Here is a 14,058-nt window from a genome sequence, read left to right as displayed (position 1 = left end):
GGCCTGTGCTGGTTGGAGCCCATTGTAAAAGAAAGGAGGTGCGGATCGTGGATAAAGCATACCCTCTCTGTTAGTGGTTTGACCTGGAAATCATTTTATTGACTATTGACTTTAGTCACATAGCTACAGCTTACTGCTTGGAATTTGGCGGAATGTAGTCTCCATATAATCCTGGCTGAAATTTTACTCTGTGAAGGAAAAGATTAGATTTTTGTGGAAACTAGCCTCATCCAACACAGATATTAATTTGATAAACATTTGGGAACCAGTCATAAAATTAAAGCTCCCGTCTATACTTCTCCAGTACTTTGGCCACCTCATGAGAAGACTTGACTCATTGGAAAAGACTCTGATGCTGGAAGGGATTGGGGGCAGGAGGAGAAGGGGACGACAGAGGATGAGATGGCTGGATGGCATCATGGACTTGATGGACGTGAGTCTCAGTGAACTCCGGGAGTTGGTGATGGACAGGGAGGCCTGGCGTGCTGCGATTCATGGGGTCGCAAAGAGTTGGACATGACTGAGCAACTGAACTGAACTGAACTGATACTTCTCTTTAACTCTTAACCTTTGCTTTCCTCTTCCTCACTCGACTGAACCTAAATTTATTTATACTTTTACTCCATATGATCATGTTTATAAATGATACATAGGCCAGCTTTTCATGTGCTTGTACCTTATATTAAATGTCATACAGTGTGTTTCCATTTATAATTTGGCTTATTTCTCAAACTTAAGTTTGAAGAACACTTACATAGTCACATATAGCTCTAATTCAAACATATTTATTGCTTTATAAGGTGCTGCTGTCTCAAATATCTACTTGTTTAAATATTTTGTCACTTAAAAATGTTATCACAAGTATTCTTTTATGATTCCTAATCACATATGAAGAGATTTTCTAGGACCTGTGCACAACTGTGTGTGTATATGTGTGTTTGTAAATGTGTGACTGTAAGTGTGTGTACACATAAATTCTAGGCTGTAAGATCTAAACACATTCAACCTAAGTACATGTCTTATCTGAAATTGTTAGGTGCAGGTGTATTTGAGAATTTAAATTTTATGTTTTACTTTAGAAAGATAATTTGATACATATGCCATATTTTATACCTCAGTATCAGGGAGATATTGGACAATTAATAATAAGCATGTGGGCACACATGCACACAGAACCACAGACAAGTATGTCTTAACATATGTATTTTCTAAGAAGATAGAAGTTTTCTATAAAATTCTTTTTCTTTCTAAGCTTTTACAAGAATTACCTCTATTATCAGTATTTATACAAGCAGTCTTCAAGACAGTCTAGACTTTTATATTATGTGTCTCAAAGCTCTTCCAGCCTCTACCCATTACACAATTTCATAGTCACTTAAACATTTTTAGGTATTTGTTTCAGCGTCTGAAATGGCCATCATCTTATATGGGTATCAGTCATTTTGGTTTAAAGGCCCATTCTATTCCAGTATGATATCATATCAATTTAATCAATTGTGTATTCAACAATGCTATTTACCAGTAAGATCCTATTCCGAGGTGCTGAGTGTTAGGGCTTTAACATCTCTTTAGAGAAGAATTATGTTTAACAGCTAATAATATGTAACAGTGAGCTTGTATCCAGATTATATAAAGAATACATGCGACACACTAATAAAAGATAAATAGCCCAATTAGAAATGGGTGAGCAAACATTTCTTCAAAGCTGATAAAAATAGACAATAAGAATATAAAAATATAGTCAGCATCATTAGTTAATAGCAAAATGCAAATCAAAACCACAGTAAGATATCACTACCTAACCTATTAGAATGCCATGATAATAAAAAGTAATACATTTAGGTGTGGTTGTGGAAAGCTCTTACCTTGGTGGTGGAATGTAAAATTATGTTTCTTTGGCAAATATAGTTGAAGTTCCTCAAAATGTTAAGCAGAATTATCATAGGACCAGAAATCTCATCCTTAGGTATAATGCCAAGAGAAAAAATGATATATCTCTATACAAAAACTTGAACAATGTTCATAGCAAAATTATTAATAACACTAAAAGGTAATCCAAATGTCCACCAACTGATGACTGGATAAGTAAAATATGATATATCCATACAATGGAATATTATTCTATCATGAAAGGAAATGAAATGTCAAAATGCTACAACATGGATGGTTCTTAAAAACATTATGCTAAGTGAAGCATTATGATAAGCTATTCATAAAACATCACATATTTTATGATTTTATCTATATAAAATATCCAGAATAGACAAATCTTAAGAGAAAGTAGATAATGGGTGCTTGGAATTGACATGTAGATGAGAATGAGGAACAACCACCCATCATTTTAAGGTGATGAAAATGTTCTAAAACTATAAAGCAGTGATGGCTGCTGTACAATTTGCAAACATTAAAAATTACTGCACTATGTGGTTTATATGGGTGACTTTTATGGAACATTAATATTGAAATGGAGAAGGAAATGGCAACCCACTCCAGTGTTCTTGCCTGGAGAATCCCAGGGACGGGGGAGCCTGGTGGGCTGCCGTCTATGGGGTCGCACAGAGTTGGACACGACTGAAGTGACTTAGCATTAGCAATATTGAAATGAAGAGGTGAAGGAATTGAGTACAAAAAAATAAACGTATTCTTTAACTCTTAGTAAAGATCCTGCCACTGGGAAAGATTGAAAGTGGGAGGAGAAGGGGACGACATAGGATGAGATGGTTGAATGGCATCACTGACTCTCTGACATGAGTATGAGGAAGCTCCGGGGGATGATGATGGACAGGGAGGCCTGGCAGGCTGTGGTTCATGGGGTTGCAAAGAGTCGGACATGACTGAGGGACTGAACTGAACTGAGAGATTTTTCAATACACGTTTTAAAAGCGTTTAATACGTTGATATGTGGCAAAACCAATACAATATTGTAAAGTTAAAAAAAAAGGAAAAAAAATAAAAGCATTTAAGTTACAAATACAGGATAAAATGCCACAATTGTTTGGCTCTAATGAATATTTTTTTTAATTGAAGTATAGTTGATTAACAATGTTCTGTACATTAGTTTCCGGTGTATAGCACAGTTGTTTAGATATCCATATGTTTACATAGTCTTTTTCACTATGGTTAGCAGAGTACTGATCATAGTTCTTTGAGCTATCCAGTAGGACTTTGTTGTTTATTTTATACATAGTAGTTTATATTTGCAATCTCAGACTCATAATTTATTCCTTCCCCACCCCATTTCCCTTAGGTAGCCATGCTTATTTTTCATGTCTGTGACTCTGTTTCTGTTTTGTAAATAAGTTTGTTTGTGTCGTGTTTTAGAGTCCACATATAAATGATGCCATATAGTACATGTCTTTGTCTGACTTACTTCACTTAGTGTGAGAATCTCTAGGTTCACCCATGGCAATTTTTCACTATTTTTTACGTCTGAGTAGTATTCCATGATGCACACGTACCATATCTTATACATCCATCTGCTGATAGACATTTAGGTTGCTTCCATAGTTTGCTATTGTAAATAGTGCCACTGTGATCATTAGGATGCATGTATCTTCTTGAATTATAGCTTCCTCCAGATATATGTCCAAGAGTGAGACTGCTAGATCACATGGCAAATCTATTATAAGTTTTATAAGGAACTGTCATACAGTTTTCCACAGTGTCTGCACCAATTTACATTCCCACCAACAGTGTTGGAGGGTTCCCTTTTCTCCACACTTTCTCTAGTATTTTCTCTTTGTGGAATTTTTAACGATGGCCATTCTAACTAGTGTGAGAAAATACCAATTGTGGTTTTGATTTGCATTTTTCGAATAACTAGCAATGTTGAGCATCTTTTCATATGCTATCTCTGTGTTTTTGGAAAATATGTCTATTTAGGTCTGCCCATGGTTTGATTTCTTGAGATCTCTAGTCTTTCCCATTCTGTTGTTTTCCTCTATTTCTTTGCATTGATCGCTGAGGAAGGCTTTCTTATCTCTTTTTGCTATTCTTTGGAACTCTGCATTCAGATGCTTATATCTTTCCTTTTCTCCTTTGCATTTTGCTTCTCTTCACAGCTATTTGTAAGGCCTCCTCAGACAGCCATTTTGCTTTTTTGCATTTCTTTTCCATGGGGATGGTCTTGATCCTTGTCTCCTGTACAAATGTCATGAACCTCTATTCATAGTTCATCAGGCACTCTATCTATCAGATCTGGTCCCTTAAATCTATTTCTCACTTTCACTGTATAATCATAAGGTATTTGATTTAGGTCATACCTGAATGGTCTAGTGGTTTTTCTTACTTTCTTCAATTTAAATCTGAATTTGTCAATAAGGAGTTCATGATCTGAGCCACAGTCAGCTCCCGGTCTTGTTTTTGCTGACTGTATAGAGCTTTTCCATCTTTCACTGCAAAGAATATAATCAGGAGATATTAAGAAGATGTGGCAAGAATACACAGAAGAACTGTACGAAAAAGATCTTCACAACCAAGATAATCATGATAGTGTGATCACTCACCTAGAGCCAGACATCTTGGAATGTGAAGTCAAGGGGGCCTTAGAAAGCATCACTACGAACAAAGCTAGTGGAGGTGATGGAATTCCAGTTGAGCTATTTTAAATCCTGAAAGATGATGCTGTGAAAATGCTGCACTCAGTATGCCAGCAAATTTGGAAAACTGAGCAGTGGCCACAGGACTGGAAAAGGTCAGTTTTCATTGCAATCCCAAAGAAAGGCAATGCCAAAGAATGCTCAAACTACTGCACAATTGCAATCATCTCACACACTAGTAAAGTAATGCTCAAAATTCTCCAAGCCAGGCTTCAGCAATACATGAACCATGAACTTCCAGATGTTCAAGCTGGTTTTATAAAAGGCAGAGGAACCAGAGATCAAATACACAACATCCGCTGATCATGGAAAAAGCAAGAGAGTTCCAGAAAAACATCTATTTCTGCTTTATTGACTATGCCAAAGCCTTTGACTCTGTGGATCACAACAAACTGTGGAAAATTCTGAAAGAGATGGGAATGCCAGACCACCTGACCTGCCTCTTGAGAAACCTATCTGCAGGTCAGGAAGCAACAGTTAGAACTGGACATGGAACAACAGACTGGTTCCAAATAGGAAAAGGAGTATGTCAAGGCTCTATATTGTCACCCTTATTTAACTTTTATGCACAGTACATAATGAGAAACGGTGGACTGGAAGAAGCACAAGCTGGAATCAAGATTGCCGGGAGAAATATCAATCACCTCAGATATGCAGATGACACCACCCTTATGGCAGAAAGTGAAGAGGAACTAAAAAGCCTCTTGAGGAAAATGAAAGTGGAGAGTGAAAAAGTTGGCTTAAAGCTCAACATTCAGAAAATGAAGATCATGGCATCTGGTCCCATCACTTCATGGCAAATAGGTGGGGAAACAGTAGAAACAGTGTCAGACTTTATTTTTTTGGATTCCAAAATCACTGCAGATGGTGATTGCAGCCATGAAATTAAAAGACGCTTACTCCTTGGAAGGAAAGTTATGACCAACCTAGATAGCATATTCAAAAGCAGAGACATTACTTTGCCAACAAAGGTCCGTCTAGTCAAAGCTATGGTTTTTCCATATGTATGGATATGATAGTTTAACTGTGAAGAAAGCTGAGCACCGAAGAATTGATGCTTTTGAACTGTGGTATTGGAGAAGACTCTTGAGAGTCCCTTGGACTGCAAGGAGATCCAACTAGTCCATTCTAAAGGAGATTGGTCCTGAGTGTTCCCTGGAAGGAATGATGCTACAGCTGAAACTCCAGTACTTTGGCCACCTCATGCGAAGAGTTGACTTATTGGAAAAGACTCTGATGCTGGAAGGGATTGGGGGCAGGATGAGAAGGGTACGCCAGAGGATGAGATGGCTGGATGGCATCAATGACTCGATGGACGTGAGGTTGAGTGAACTCTGGAAGTTGGTGATGGACAGGGAGGCCTGGCGTGCTGCGATTCATGGGGTCACAAAGAGTCAGACACGACTGAGTGGCTGAACTGAACTGAACTGAATGGTTTGATTGGATTGAGTGTTTTTCTGATATTAGAGTTACATGCTGTTAACATTCTTTGGGAATTAAGTCCTTTGTCAGTTGTATCACTTACAGTTACTTTTTCCTAGTCCATAGGCTGTCATTTCATTTTATGTTTTTTTTTAAATTTATTTATTTTAATTCAAGGCTAATTATTTTACAATATTGTATTGGTTTCTTTGCTGTGAAAAAGCTTTTAAGTTTGAATAGGTCCCACTTGTCTACTTTTGCTTTTATTTCTATTGCCTTGGGAGATTGACCTAAGAAAACATTGGCATGATTTATGTTAACAAATGTTTTTCTTATGCTTCCTTATATAAGTTTCATGGTGTCATGTCTTTTTCAAAAATTTGAAGCCGTTTTGAGTTTACTTTTGTGTATGGCATGAACATGTGTTCTAACTCCATTGATTCAGCACCACTTACTAAAGAGACTGTTTTTCTTCTACTGTTTTAATATATTCTTGCCTCCCTTGTCAAAGATTAATTGACTGTAGCCTTGTGGGTTTAATTCTGGGCTCTGTTTTCTATCCCATTGATTGAGATGTCTCATTGATCCAGATGTCTATCTTTATGCCAAAGCCATGTTGTTTTGATTACTGTAACTTTGCAGTACTTTCTGAAGTCTGGGGTGGTTATATATCTTTTTTTTCTATTTTCTTCAGGGTTTTTTTTTTTTTTGGCAATTCTAGACATATAAATTTTAGGATTATCTGTACTAATTTTGTGAAAAAATATCTTGGGTAATATGGTAGATCACATGAAATCTGTATATTGCTTTGGGTAGTATTGCTATTATAACAATATTAATTTTGTAATCCAAGAGCATGGGATAGCTTTTGATTTCTTTGAATCAGCTTCGGTTTTCTTTACCAGTGTTTTATAGTTCTCAGCATATAAGTCTTTCTCCTCCTTGGTCACCTTTATCACTAAATGCTTAAATTTTAAAAAAATATTATTTTATATTGGACTATAGTTGATTTATTTATAAAATGTTAGTTTTAGGTGTACAGCAAAGTGATTCAGTTATACATATACATGATTTTTTTTCCAAGTTCTTTCCCCATTTAGGTCATTAGTTTCTTTAAATATGATTTTAAAATGGATTTCTTTTTTACTTTCCTTTACTGATATTTCATTGTTAGTATAAATAAATGCAAGTGATTTCTGTATTTTAACCTTGTATCCTGCTACTTTCCTTCCTTTTTTTTTTTAAAATCAGTTCTAGTAGTTCTGAGGAGTTTTTAATATCTACAAGCTGAACTTAATATCTACAGGCTTAGCAAATTTTAAATCTATAATACAGTATCATTAGCTGTAAGTAGTATGCTGCAGAATAGATCTTTGGAATTTACTTATCTGGCATAACTGAAACTTTGTGCCGTTTAACCACTGTCTCTTCATTTCCTCCTCTTATCAGACCCTGGTAATCACCATTCTACTCTCTTCCTCCAGAAGTTTGACTTTTTTAGGTTCCATGTATAGGTGACATGATACAGTTTTTATTTTTTTCTGTCTTATTTCACTTAGCATATGTCCTCCAGTTCCATCCAAGTTGTCACAAATCACAGAATTTTCTATTTTTTAAGGCTGAGTAATATTCCATTGTGTGTATGTATGTGTGTCTGTTATAACATTTTATTTATCCATTTATTCACTGATGGATATTAGATTGTTTCCATATGTTGGCAATTGTGAATAGTCCTAGAATGAATATGATAGTACAGGTATCCTGATTTCAATTTCTTTGGATAAATGCCCAGAAGTGGGCTTGCTGGATCACATGGTAGTTCTGTTTTTCACTATTTTGGGAAAGCTCCATATGTTTTCCATAAAGCCTGTACCAGTTACATTCCCACCAACAGTGTACCAAGGCTCCTTATTTTTCAACACGTGATTGCCAAACACTTGTTATCTTTTGTTTGATAATAATCTTTCTCACAGTTATGAAGCAATAGGTCCTGTGGATTTGATTTGCATTTTCCTGATGATTAATGATATTAAACACATTTTAATGTATCTGTTAACCTCTTCTTTTGAGAAATATTTATTCAGGGCCTCTTTCCATTTTTAAAATTGGATTATTTGTTTATTTGCTAATGAGTTATTGGAATCCCTTATATATTTTGGATAAAATCAATTATTAGACATGTGGTTTACAGATATATTCTGCCATTCTGTACATTGTCTTATCATTTTGCTGATTGTTGCCTTTGTCATGCAAAAGGTTTTTATTTTTTTTCTCTAACCCCATTTGTTAGTTTTTACTTCTGTTGTATATGGCTTTGTGTGTCACATCCAAAAAGTCATTGCCAAGAACAGTGTCATGGAGCCCTTTCCTCATATTCCCCCCGCTCCCCCTCAGAATTTTGTGGTTTCAAATGATAGATTTAGGTTTTAATCTGATTTTGGTTGGTTTTGTGTATCCAGTTTCATTCTTCTGCATGTGGATATCAAATTTTCCCAACAATCTATTGAAGAGATTATCCTTTCCTCTCATTGTATTGTATTTTTGAGACTCTTGTAGAAGATTAGTTGTCCATAGATATGTGGGCTTCTATCCAGGTCTTTTATTTGTCCCATTGGCTTATGTGCCTGTTTTTATGAAATATACTTTTTTATTAGTTTCTAACATAATTTGAAATCTGGAAGTATGGTGCTTCCAACTTTGTTCTTGCTCAAGATCCTTTTACATATTCAGTGCTTTTTGTGACTCCATATACATTTTAGGATTATTTTTTCTATTTATGTGAAAAATGCCTTTGGAATTTTATAGGAAATTCATTGAATCTGTAGATTGCTTTGAGTAATATGGGAATTTTTGCAATATTAATTATTCAGTCTATGAGCATGAAATATCTTTCCCTTTATTTTTGTCTTCTTAAATTTTTTCATCAAGGTTTTATAGTTTTTAATGTGTAGATCTTTCATCTCCTTTGCTACATTTTAATCTTTTTGAAGCTATTATAGATGCAGTTGTCTAAAAGTGACCTCCAAAAGGACTTATGCCAAACCTCACCTCCCAGGACTGTTTCTGCCAGTGACCCTGTCCCTGCAGCAGGCCACTGCTGACCCACTCCTCTGCAGGAGACCCTCAAACACTCGCAGGCAGGTCTGACTCGGTCTCTTACAGGGTCACTGCTCCTTTCTGCTGGGTCCTGGTACACACACAGTTTTGTTTGTGCCCTCCAAGAATCTCTGTTTCCCCTAGTCTTGTGGAAGTTCTGTAATCAAATCCCACTGTCCTTCAAAGTCAGATTCCCTGGGGACTCCCAGTGCCTTTGTGGGATCAGATGATCAGGTTATTGTGGGGCCTAGAACTTTTGCAACAGTGCGAGAATTCACTCTCATTCAAATTTTATCTCTGTCTCATTCACATCCCTTTTCTGTTCTAGGATCAAATCTAGGATTGTCATGGGCTTGGCCTTCTTCTTGTAATCAAAAATGGCCGTGTCTCTTCCTCTCTATGTGATAGACAAGACCACTTGGTGTACACTTGTGCTGAGTGATGCAGAGAAAACTTCTTAGTGATGTGGACTTGGTGTCAGACACAGCCATGGAAAAAGTGGAGATGCTGGGAAAGCAAAATGAGAGGCAAGGTAAAAAAGAGAAGCCAAAATCTCATCAGACTGAAGAGGCAGCAGAAGAAAAGGAAGAAATGATTTCCCCTAAAGTTAAAAAGGTTAAAAAGAAAGCAGGGCCATCTCAAGATGACATTATTTCTCCTAAAAACAAAAGTTCAAAAAAATCGAAGGAGCCCTGTGAAAAGACAATTGTTTCTCCTAAAACCAAAAAAGTTATAAAAAATTAAGAGCCTTCTGAGGAAAAGTCGGTGCACCTAAGCCCAAAAAGATGAAGAAAGAAAAAGAAATAAATGAAGAAACTGGAGAGAAAAACTGCAGCTTCAAGAATAGGTTCCCTGATTTTGGATCTGACTCCAAATCCAAGGAAGCTACCAGTGAAGAAAACAGTGAGTTAGAGCAGGAAATGACTGTGGAGCAAAAAAAAGGAGCTTTCCCTAATTTTCCCATATCTGAAGAAACTATTAAACTTCTCAAAGCCCAGGGAGTGACCTTCCTGTTTCCCATACAAGCAAAGACATTTCACCAAGCCTATAGTGGAAAGGATTTGATTTCACAGGCATGGGCAGAAACTGGAAAGACATTCTCCTTTGCTTTCCCTTTGACTGAGAAACTTCAGGGAGAACTGCAAGACCAGAAGACAGGCCGTGCCCCTCAGGTGTTGGTTCTTGAACCCACAGGGGGTTGGCAAGTCAAGTAAGCAGGGACTTCAGGACATCACAAAAAAGCTGGCAACAGCTTGTTTTTATGGTGGAACATCCTACAGAGGGCAAATTGAATGCATGAGGAATGGGACTGATATCCTGATTGGGACATCAGGTCGTATCAAAGATCACCTGCCTGTGTCTTTTTCAATTTTGATTTCCTCAGGGTGTATTGGAGAAGGCAATGGCAACCCACTCCAGTGTTCTTGCCTGGAGAATCCCAGGGTTGGGGAGCCTGGTGGGCTGCCGTCTATGGGGTTGCACAGAGTCAGACGCGACTGAAGCAACTTAGCAGCAGCAGGGTGTAGACCTAGGAGTGGGATTGCTGGGTCATATGGTGGTTTTGTTCCTAGCTTTTTTTTTTTTTGGGAATCTCCATACTGTCTTCCATAGTGGTGATATCAATTTATATTTCCGCCAACAGTGCAAGAGGGTTCTCTTTCCTCTACACTCTCTCCAGCATTGTTTGTAGACTTTTTGATGATAGTCATTCTGGCCAATGTGAGGTGATATCTCACTGTAGTTTTAATTTTCATTTTTCTAATAATGAGCAATGTTGAGCATCTTTTCAAGTGTTTGTTAGCCATCTGTATGTCTTCTTTGGAGAAATGTCTGTTTAGGTCTTTTTCCCACTTTTTGATTGAGTTGTTTGTTTTTCTAGTATTGAATTGTATGAACTGCTTGTATATTTTGGAAATTAATCCTTTGTAAGTTTTTTTCATTTGCTATTATTTTCTCCCATTCTGAGGGCTGTCTTTTCACCTTGTTTATAGTTTCCTTTGCTATGCAAGAGCGTTTAAGCTTAATTAGGTCCCAGTTGTTTAATTTTTTTACTTCCATTATTCTAGGAGGTGGGTCATAGAGGATCTTGCTTTATGTCATTGAGTGTTCTGCCTATGTTTTCCTCTAAGAGTTTTACAGTTTCTGGTCTTATTCAGCACTATTTACAACAGCTAGAACATAGAAGCAACCTAGATGTCCACTGACAGATGAATGGATACTGAAGTTGTACATACACACAATGAAATATTACTTAGCATTAAAAAGGAACACATTTGAGTCAGTTCTAATGATGTGGATGAATCTAGAGCCTGTTATACAGAATGAAGTAAGTCAGAAAGAGAAAGATAAATATCATATACTAATGCATATATATGGAATCTAGAAAGATGGTATTGATGAATTTATTTGCAGGGCACCAATGGAGAAACAGACAAACAGAGAGAACAGACTTATGGACATGGGGAGAGGGGTGGAGAGGGTGAGATGTATGGAGAGAGTATCACAGAAACTGACATTACCATATGTAAAATAGATAGCCAATGGGAATTTGCTATATGTCTCAGGAAACTCAAACAGGGGCTCTGCATCAACCTAGAAGGGTGGGATGGGGAGGGAAATAGGAGGGAGTTTCAAGAGGGAGGGACATATGTATACTTACGGCTGATTCATGTTGATGTTTGAAAGAAAGCAACAAAATCCTTTAAAGCAAGTATCCTTCAATTAAAAAATAAATTAACTTAAGAAAAAGACCACGTGCAGAATGGCAAGCTAGATCTCACCAAACTTAAGCATGTTGTCCTGGATTGATTGACCAAATGTTGGACAAGGGCTTTGCTGATTAAGTGGAAGAGATTTTATCCATGGCATGCAAGAATGATTCAGAAGACAACCTAAAACATTACTTTTTTCTGCAACTTGCTCCCATTGGTTGTGTAATGTTGCTAAGAAATACATGAAATCTACATATGAAAAATGGATCTGATTGGTAAATAGACACAGAAAACAGCAATAACTGTAGAGCATCTGGCTATCAAATGCCACTGGACTCGGAGGGCAGCAGTTATTAGAGATAGTGGTTTTCAAGGGCACACTATCGTATTTTGTGAAATGAAGAAAGAAACCCAGGAGTTGTCGCAGAATGTGGCCGTAAGATATGATGCCCAGTCATTACACAGAGACAATCCACAGAAGCAAAGGAAAATCACCAGGAAAGGTTTTAGAAACTGTGATTTTGGAGTTTGGGTTCCAATCAATGTTGCTGCGCGTGGGTTAGACATCCCTGAGGTTCACCTGGTTGTTCAAAGTTCTCCGCCAAAGGATGTGGAGTCCCTATGTTCATCGTTCTGGGTGAACAGGTAGAGTTGGAATGACCGGGATTTGCATCTGCTTTTCCCAGCACAAAGAAGAATACCAGTTAGCCCAAGTGGAGCAAAAAGTGGGAATTACATTTAAGCGAATAGGTGTTCGTTTTAAAACAGATATAATAAAAGCTTCTAGCGAAGATGCCATCAGGCTCTTGAACTCTGTGCCTCCCGCTGGGATTGGTCACTTCGAGCAGTCAGCCGAGAACCTGACTGGGGAGCAGGGAGCCCTGGAAACCTGGGCAGCAGCCCTGACCCACTTCTCCGGTGCCATGTCGTTAGACCAGCACTCCTTGAGCAACTCAAATGCAGGCTTTGTGACCATGATCTGCAGTGCGTGATTGAAATGCCAAACATTAGTTCTGCTTGGAAAGAACTTAAAGAGCTCCTGGGTGAGGATATTGATTCCAAAGTGAAGGGAATGGTCCTTCTCAAAGGAAAACAGGGTGTTTGCTTTGACATCCCTACTGCACCAGTAACAAAGTACAGGAAGAGTGGCATGATTCACGGCGCTGGCAGTTTTCTGTGGCTACGGAGCAGTCAGAGCAAGATGGACCAGAGGAAGGATATCGCAACTTCCAAGGGCAACTGAGGTGTCAGACGACAGCGTGGAAAAAAGTAGAATCTTCAGAGGACAGCGATCAGGAGGTGACAACAAAAGAGTGTGTTAGGCGCTCAGTCGTGTCTTACTCTTTATGACCCCGTGGACTGTAGCCCATCAGGCTCCTCTGTCCATGGAATTCTCCAGACAAGAATACTGCAGTGGGCTGCCATTTCCTTCTCCAGGGGACCATCCTGACCCAGGGATTAAACCTGGGTTCCCGTATTGCAAGTAGATGCTTTACTGTCTGAGCTACTAGGGAAGCCTAATAGGGAAGCAACAAAAGTTACAGATTCCAAAACAAAGGCCAGAGGCAGAGTTTTAATAAAGCATTCGGACAGTAATTTAAAGTAGAGGATTTATTTGGCAAAAACAGAGCTATGTTCAGCAACATGGAACTAAACATTATTTTTCATGCAAAGTTAAAAGCACATTGTATTTCTATTCTGACCAGTTGCCCAGTCCCCATTTCTTCGAGAGAGGTAAACTTCATCTAAAATATTTCATCTGATTTATGATTGTCATTTATAACTTTATTGCTACTTCTGTCTTGGGTATTCCTTTAGAAAAGGTGTATGGATTAATTACATATTCTAATGTATTGTCTATAGATTCTATGATAGAGTCAAGCAAGTATCTGCTGATACTGTTTAAATTGACCTGTCTTTATACTTAGAAATGTCTCTTAATAGTAGGCTTCCCTGGTGGCTCAGATGGTAAAGGATCCGCCTGCAATGCCAGAGACTTGTGTTCAATTCCCTGGGTGGGGAATATCCTCTGGAGAAGGAAATGGCAACCCACTCCAGTATTCTTGCCTGGAGAATTCCATGGACAAAGGAGCCTTGTGGGCTACAGTCCATGGAGTTGCAAAGAGTCAGACAGGACTGAGCAACTATCACTCACACTCACTCTTAATAGTGTTCTTCCTAAATATCATGGGGAATGCAACAGTTTTTAGAGAAATACTTTGAGCACCCAA

General features: G+C 37.9%; 1 pseudogene; it reads left to right on the top strand.

Annotated features, from left to right (window-relative positions):
* Window positions 1-13,800, top strand: part of LOC102390083 — a 34,759-nt pseudogene extending 20,959 nt beyond the window's left edge.
* Window positions 13,801-14,058: the final 258 nt, after the last annotated feature.

The sequence above is a fragment of the Bubalus bubalis genome, chromosome 15 (genome assembly GCF_019923935.1).
Source record: "Bubalus bubalis isolate 160015118507 breed Murrah chromosome 15, NDDB_SH_1, whole genome shotgun sequence".
In the NCBI taxonomy this organism is placed as follows: domain Eukaryota; kingdom Metazoa; phylum Chordata; class Mammalia; order Artiodactyla; family Bovidae; genus Bubalus; species Bubalus bubalis.
This window is presented reverse-complemented; position numbering and strand designations above follow the sequence as displayed.